General features: G+C 39.0%; 1 protein-coding gene across 1 annotated transcript in view; it reads left to right on the top strand.

Moving 5' to 3' along the window:
• The first annotated feature begins 4,243 nt into the window (after window positions 1–4,243).
• Window positions 4,244–8,676, top strand: part of CTNNA1 (catenin alpha 1) — a 347,088-nt gene continuing 342,655 nt past the window's right edge. Inside the window, exon 1 of the mRNA XM_079701645.1 lies at window positions 4,244–4,320. The gene's annotated coding sequence lies outside the window, so the exon portion shown is untranslated. The remainder of the gene's footprint in view (window positions 4,321–8,676) is intronic.

Raw genomic sequence — 8,676 nt, 5'->3', positions numbered from 1 at the left:
ATGAGCCCGCCGATTGGCCGCAGCTGGGGCCGCGCTGCCTTGTGAGGTAGAAGCCGGGGGCGGGGGAAGTACCTCCTTCCTTCCGGTCCGGAGAGCCGAGAACAGGAAGCGGGCGGAAGCAGGTGGCTCTCGCGAGGATTTACTCGGAGCCCCACCTGGCTCAAACGGGGGTGTTTCTTAAAGGGCAAGGCGCGTGAGTCGTTGTGTTTTCTGTCCCTCCTTGAATAGAATGGACATCTGAGGGTCTGCGACGCGCCTTTACGCTCGACCCGGGACGCGCGGTTTAAATTGCGTCTGAGAAATCTCAAAGAAGCGCCTCGCACTTTTCTGCTTCATAGCTAACGAAGCGCTCGGGCCTGCGTGCGTCACGGCTGCGCGGACTAGTGTTCAGACGCTCGGCCAGGGTGTCCGGATTAGGAGACTTCTCCTGGGTAGTCCGGCACCCCGACACCCGCAGGGGCAAAAGAGGCACGTCCCTTCCCGCCCCAGGGCTGAGGGGTTCTCTTTGGACCTGGAACTTTATGGGGGGTGTGTGTGGAGAAAGCAGGGGCTGCCTGAGGTTGGAGCCCTGAGGTATCTGATGCCATGAATGGTTTGGTCTGAGCTGTTGAGAGTGGAGGTGGGGAGAGTGTTGAAGCAACCTGGGCAGCTGTCTTTTTGAGTTAGGAGTTGTAGTTGGCTACTTTACGTCTCCACCTCAGCTGGAGTCATTCAGATATTTGGGCCTAAACTGTGTGCCAGACCCGGTTTTCATGAGGAGAACCAAACAAATCATAGTGCCTACCTTCGTGGAGCTCTTAGTTTAGTTGGATTTATAGCCGTTTGTGAAAGAAAATAATTGCACAAATACATAAGTACTTCAAAATGGTGTGAGAGTGCCATGAATGAGGAGTGAGTGAGAACTCTAGAATGAGACCCAAAGGGTGAACAGGAGTATGTCAGGAGGGAGCGTAACACATTTGAGGAACTGCAAAAGCTGGTGTGCTGGAGCAAGGTCAGTAATTTATGTGAGAGATAATTGTAGCTTAGATTAGGGTGATGACAGTGCAGATAGAAGTGAATGATATTTGAAGGTTAGAATGGATAGGACTGGATGATGGGTTGGATGAGGAGGAAGAGCAAGAATGACGGCCAGAGTACTGAAATGGTTTCCTTTACTGAGATGGGCAAGATGAGGAGCAAGTTGAGGGGGATTATTGAAGGTTTCATCTTGTGCTTATTAAATTTGAGATTGCTTATGAGACATGCCAGTGGTGCTCTCAGGCGGTTGCATTTGTGTGAGCTTTGAATCCTTTTTGCATGTTATTTCAACTTTGTCCACACCTTGGAAATGGGGCTTTTACTCCCATTTCATACATTGGGAAACTCAGGCAAAGAAAGGTAGAAGGGAGTTTGCTCAGGGTGGGGACATGGGGGGCAAGTCTTCTTTCCCCCAGCAAATGAATCCCCAGAGTGGAATCTCTTCTTTAGGTTCCATTTTGTAATTTTCAGCATATGTTAACTCATAATATTTATTGTACTTCTACTGTGTGCCATTCAGTGTGCTTAGTAATGGGCCTTCTTAATAGTCATAAACACTGCTTACTGACTGGTTGTCTACCATGTCCTTTGATTTTCCGTACTTCACTCCCTTTGCCCCAATTCCTACTTTTTATGCTAGGTTGCCTTGATTTTCTTTTCCTGCTCATTTTTATGTTTATAGTGTTGCTTCAGGTCTGTGTGTGATGGCTTTACAGGCTTTCTAGACTAGCTCACAGGCTTTTCTTTGTGATTCATGCTGAAGTAAGCATGATGACATCCCAGATAGAATTGCTGTTTGTTAACCTTTGAATCCTTGAAATTTGGTGATTACCAAGATATGCAATTTGTTTCTTTTTTTTAAAATTTTTATTGGAGTATAGTTGACTTACAATGTTGTGTTAGTTTCTGCTGACAGCAAAGTGAATCAGCTATACATATATCTACTCTTTTGTAGATTCTATTCCCTTATAGGTCATTATAGAGTATTGAGTAGAGTTCCCTGTGCTATACAGTAGGTTCTTATTAGTTATCTATTTTATATATAGTAGTGTGTATATGTCATTCCCAGTCTCCCAATTTATCCCTTTCCCCCTTGGTAACCGTGTTTGTTTTCTATACCTGTGACTCTATTTCTGTTTTGTAAACAGGTTCATTTGTACCATTTTTTTTACATTTCACATATAAGTGATATCATATGATATTTGTTTTTCTCCCTCTGACTTACTTCACTAAGGATGACAATCTCTAGGTCCATCCATGTGTCTGCAAATGGTATTATTTTGTTCTTTTTTATGGCTGAGTAATATTCCTGCAATTTCTTTCTTAGAATATTCTAAATCCAGGCAGTTTAACTGTAGCCCTAAAAGCTTACTTGCCTAGTTGCTGCAAATTCACCATCTCTGCACTTAGAGTTGGAAATCAGTGTGTTAGAGATGAAAGCTGGCATGGATCTCTAGCAGAAGAGATTTGGGAGGAATAGAACAGGGATGCTATTTCCTTTGGCAAGGAGGAGGCCATGACCATTCAGTGTTCAGGAGGAACCTCCTGTAATATAACGGTGATAAAGATTTTTTTCAAAATGCAGAATATATAACCTATCCAGGCACAGGTTGTCCTCTGAAAAATGAAGGATTTGTTCTTGATGACCTCAGAACTTTTCCCCCAGCTCTAACATTAGGTAATAACTTTAAATATGGGGTATAGGTGACATTCCTAGTAAATAGGTGGGGATTCAGGGGAAAGGAAAGGGATGGATTGTTTTGATGTTGAAAACACCTGTAGCAGCTTGAGAACAAAGTGCTGTTAGGTACAGAATGAAATAATTGGTTGCTAATGTGGGGGCCAGTTTAGGAGTAGTCAAGGTGGAGAAGGCGGCAAGGGATGGCTGTGGAAAGTTTTGCTAAGGCAAACCCATGGCTCTTATGGAAGTCATTGGGGTTGTTAAAGAAAAGAAGTCTGGAGCTAGGAAGTCTTAGGGTTGAGCCTTCACTCTCCTCCTTACCTTGAACAAGTCACTTCTTAAATCTTGCAGAATCTCAGTTTTCTTGTCTGTAAAATGGGGATCCCATCTATTTTGTTGGGACTGTTGTTGGATTGAATAATTTGTGTGACGTTCCTAGTACCATTTACAGCAAGCATGTGTCACCAGTGAATTTTAGTTCTCTTTTTAGTTTTTCCTAATTTGTTCTGTCCTCTTCTGCTTTTTTCTATACTCTTTCTATTGAGGATCTGTGACACTACTCACTTCATCATTCTCTAGCAGAAAATAAGTTTGAGAAACTAAAGGAAGAACAGATCCAAAGTACAATTCTTAGGGATTTTTTCCTTCTGGTGGAAAGAGAGGACCAGTAAAATAGGTCTGTGGGATATTTTCTGCTGCTTCCATGGCTGGTGTGTTAATGATTGTTAGAAATTCAGAACTTTTCAGAGTTGGAGTTTAAAATATTGGGTATTTATAACCCTAACTATATTAGTAGAATGGATAACGTTTTCCTAGGTATCTTAGTAACTGCGTGTGTTTTCCCTGCCCTGTCCATCCATCAAAGAGTTACATACAGTATGTTGTTCAAAAAGAAAAAAAAATGTTTCTGTGCCTAGAAAAATAAAAAATAGTTTGAAAAATCTCTGGATTAGACTATCTCTAAAGTGCTTACAGGTTCATGAAGTAGAGATCAATAAAGGAATGTGTAGTCTGCCCTCAATTCTTGGCTGTACTTAAACATAGTGAATTTAAGGAATGCAGTTCTGTAGATTCCATCTTTAAGTAAATAAAAAAATCTTACAGTAAGTAAAAGTCTATGAAGAAGACCTACATGGTACAATATAAAACTCAAAGGATTGCAGATTTGTGTAAATTGACATAAGGCACAGTTGCTTAATTGTGGAGTGCAGATGTGTGTGAAAGTGACTTGAAATGGGCCAGTGTAAGGTATCATTTCCTCCCCTGTGGACACCTAGTGGTGAAATGTAACCTTTCAGTGGTAAGGGGGACTACAACTAAGGAATGACAGCAGTTTCCTCTCTAGATAACCAAACATCTTTACACTAATTTGTAGTCTTGTTAAATTAAGCAGATATGGACCATTAAATGCTTTACCTTATAATGATTTCCAACTTTAAGAAAATGCACATAGAAAACTTTTTTTCTCATTCTTTCAACTCTAGAAAAAATTATTTTTCTTTTTTTAGAATCCTTGTTCTAGGGAGTACTCACTAGAGCTGGAGTAGGTCTTCCCATAACATGAAAGAATAATTAGCAGAGTGAGATTGAGCCCTGCCATTGGACCACCTGGGGAGGAGGTAAGTGCTTAATGTTTCCAGTGCTGCCTGTCTTGACTCAGTAGAGATCCTTGTAGAATAGCTAGACAGATGCTAATCTTTTAGTTCAATTCCGTAAATATTCATCGCGTACTAGTTTTCTGTCTAGCAGAGTGCTGAGGTAAGTGCTGAACATTCTTTTTAGATGTAGTGCAGTCCTTAAATTTATGGTCTTTTTTTGGGGGGAAAAAAGATATAAGAATGTTAAACAAATAGATAATAGTATAAAAGGAGAAGTAGCTGTTTATAGGACTGAGGCAGAAATGAACAAATTGAGCCTGAAACACTTTGCTATATCAGTAAGAAAGGAAAGGAATGAAGACTACTGGGGGTCTTTTTTTTTTTTTAAGTACTTTTAATACCCTGATAGACTTTTGGTTTTTTATTGAGGTATAATTGATGTATAACATCATATTAGTTTCAGCTATACAACATGATTCGATATTTGTATATATTGTGAAGTGATCACAATAAGTCTAGCTAAAATCTATCACCATATATAGTTAAATAATTTTTTTTCTTGTGGTGAGAACTTTTAAGATTTACTCTCTTAGCAACTTGCAAATATGCAATATAGTATAATTAACTACAGTCACCATATTATACATTACATCCCCAAGACTGATTTATTTTATAACTGGAAGTCTATCTTTTTGACCCTCTTCACCCATTTCACTCACCCCCATCACTCCCACCCCACCCCCAACCCCACCTCTGGCAACCACCTATCTGTTCTCTGTATACATGAGCTTGTTTTTTTTAAGACTCTATATATAAGTGAGATCATACGGTATTTGTCTTTCTTTGTCTGACTTATTTCACTTAGCATAATGCCCTCATTCCATCCATGTCATCACAAGCAGCACGAATTCATTTTTTTAATGGCTGAATAGTATTCCATTGTATATATACACCACATCTTCTTTATCCATTCATTCATCAATGGATACTTAGGTTGTTTCCATATCTTGGCTACTGCAAATAATGCTGCAGTGAACATTTTCAAATTTCTGTTTTTGTTTTCTTTGGATAAATACCCAGAAGTAGAATTTCTGGATCCTGTGGTAGTTCTCTTTTTAATTTTTTGAGGAACCTTCATACTCTTTTCCATAGTAGCTGTACCAGTTTACATTTTCAGTCATAGTACACAAGTGTTCCCTTTTCTCCACATCTATGCCAACACTTGTTATTTCTTGTCTTTTTGATAATAGCCATTCTACGGGTGTGAGGTGATACCTCACTGTGGTTTTGATTTACATTTCCCTGATGATTAGTGATGCTTAGCACCTTTTCATGTACGTTTTGGCCATCTGTGTGTCTTTGGGAAAATGTCTGTTCATGTCTTCTGCCCATTTTTTGATTATTTTTTTGCTATTGGGTTGTATGAGTTTTTTATATATTTTGGGAGCTAACTCCTTACCAGGTATATGATTTGCAAATATTTTCTCCCATTCAGTAAGTTGCCTTTTCATTTTGTTAATGGTTTCCTTTGCTGTGCAGAAGCTTTTTAGTTTGGTGTACCCACCCCCCTTTTTTTGCTGTTGTTTTTGATTTTGGTGTCAAATCCCAAAAAATCCAAGACTGATGTCAAGGAGCTTACTGTCTATGTTATCTTATATAAGTTCTATGGTTTCAGGTCTTACGTTCGTCTTTAATCCATTTTGAGTTAATTTTTGTGTATGGTGTAAGATAGTGGCCCATTTTCATTCATTTGCATGTGGTTGTCCAGTTTTCCCAACACCATTTATGGAAGATACTGTCCTTTACTAATGGGGTCTTGTCAAAACTAAGCCAGTAGGAAAAGCCTACCAAGGCCAAAGTTAGAAGAATTTGAGCATTAATAAGAATAATTGCAGTGAATTGAAGCACATTAAATAAGTTAAAATCCGTGAGTTCACAAAGACACCCAAGAAATCTCACTGGTCTCACCTTTGATTAATACTACAGATCTAACTCATTCTAAAAACCAGTAAATAAAGAAGCCTTTCCCATATGAACTCTACCTCAGGGTAACTAGTTACTTGTTATGAGGGGAAGTTTCTCACTAGAGAGGTATTTCATATAAAAAAATGAAGAAAAGATAGAAGTAGAATAGTATACCTTTAATGAAATTAGAGATCTAGGTAATGATCATCAGTGGCTGCTAACATCACAAAAGAGCCAACCAGAATTATATACCCTCTGATGAACTTATCTTGTCAAAAAGCTTAACTTGAATCAGATCAAGTGGGGATGGAAGAACATGTTAAATGACATCATAAGAATGCAATCAGTGAAATGTAGAATGTAGGAGATTACAGGACTATAGGACAAGTGGCAGTTTCTTCAACAAATAAATTGCAAAGCAGAGGAAAAAGAGGCAAGGAAACCTATAGTTTAAAAGAGACTTAAGGGACATATCAACCAATATAGGGTGTGGCCGTTATTGGCTCCTGACTCTTTAACAGTTGAAAAAGTTATAAGACTTCCCTGGCAGTCCAGTGGTTAAAACTCCGTGCTCCCAGTGCAGGGGGCCCGGGTTCAACCCCTAGTCAGGGAACTAAGATCCTGCATGCCACGTGGCGTGGCCAAAAAAAAAAAAGTTTTTGAAAATATTGGGAAAATTTGAACATTCAAGTTTTTGCCGTTAAGGAGTTAATATTTTTCAATATGATCATGATATTGTTATATTTTATAGAATAACCTTTTTAGAGGTACAATGTTAGAGTAAAATTATGATTTCTGGAATTTGCTTCAAAATAATCCAAAGGAAGATGGGAGAAAATATTAAAAGCTATAATAAGTTCCTGAATTGAACATTAAAAAATTGAAAAATAAGAGTGTAAGAATTTGAGTGAAACAGCCAGTGTGGGCTGAATGGGGAAGGCTTCATAGAAGAGGGTAGACCAAGGATACCTAAGATATGGAAAGGCAAGACTGGGGAGATGGCTAAAGGCAAGGGGGACATGGACCAAGGTGTATGGCTTGAATTTAAGTAGTTAGACTAGTAAGGTAGATTGGTTTCCCATTTAGGAAATCTGTGGTTCTTAACCTTTTGGTCACAGATTCCTTCAACAAACCAGTAAAAGCAATGGACCGTTTCCCCAGAAAAATTAATATTTGCAGTCTTGCATTTTATAATCAGTGGTTTATAGACCCCCTGAAGTCACTCACATGGACTCCCCACTTCCCAACCATTGCCCCAAATCTCTGTGCTCTGGGTTAGGGGCTCCAAGAACCTGTTTAAGAGCTTACGGTTTAGGTGGAACATTTCCTGTTTCCTGTGATCTCACTCAGCATTGAGTTTTAATTATTAAAGGTTGGTTCAGCTGCAGTATTCTCTTTAGTGTGAAGATAGATTTCCATTTCCTGACTTACCGCAGCAGAAATGGGATTGATGGTGCATTGTAATTAGGTTTAACAATATGAAATTGGTGATATTCAACTGGTTTTGACCTACTAAAATGGCTGTTTCAATGGTTCTTCCTGTAATTGCTACATTACCTCCTTCACAGGTTGAATAATGTATGTTGCCTTATAGCTCCCTATCTAGGGCTTTCACTCATTTCACTGTTCTTCTGATACCAGAGGAAGGAAAGGTGGAGACATAGCCCTAACAAAGCAGCCTTAGGACTGGAGAATGGAGTCACAGTGGTATCTGAAATAGTGAAGGGTCTTTGCTTGAAGCAGTTTATTTTCAAATTTTGAGTTGTCTCTTTCCTCCCGATCTTCTCATGTACCATCTGTAAGAACTTGATTTTCTCTTTACTGCTCCTTCTTCCTATAGAATCCCTAGTATAGATGTTATACTTAAAATTAAGCCACTCCCACAGATTACTTATTAAAGGTATCTTTAAGAATGAAGTGTGGAGCAAAGCACAGAATTGGTATCTTGTTCTCCCTGGTAATTGATGCATTAAGACACGACTTACGTAGTATCCATACCAATAATGTGTACATGACACTGAGCACAAGGAAATCACCAGGTGAATCTGAACAAAGGGCTCTTCTGTAAAACAAATGGCCTGTACCCTTTATGAAAAGACAAAAAGGCAAAGGAACTATTCTTAGGAAAAGGATAGAACTAAATGCCATGTGCAATCTTTGATTTTGACCTTAGCTGAAAAAGTTGAGACAATCAGGGAAATTCTTATATGGACTATATATATGGTAGTAGTGTATCAGTGCTAAATTTCCTGATTATAGTATTTGTGGGGAGAATGTTAAGAGTGCTGAAATATTTAGGCTGAAGTGTCATGATGTTCAGAAAACAAATATAGAGTGAACACACACCCAGTGTGAAAGAGTGCAAATGTAGCAAAATGCTAATTGAATCTAGGTGAATGGTGTTTTGTGTGT

This window comes from Hyperoodon ampullatus (genome assembly GCF_949752795.1).
Source record: "Hyperoodon ampullatus genome assembly, chromosome: 4".
Lineage (NCBI taxonomy): Eukaryota > Metazoa > Chordata > Mammalia > Artiodactyla > Ziphiidae > Hyperoodon > Hyperoodon ampullatus.
This window is presented reverse-complemented; position numbering and strand designations above follow the sequence as displayed.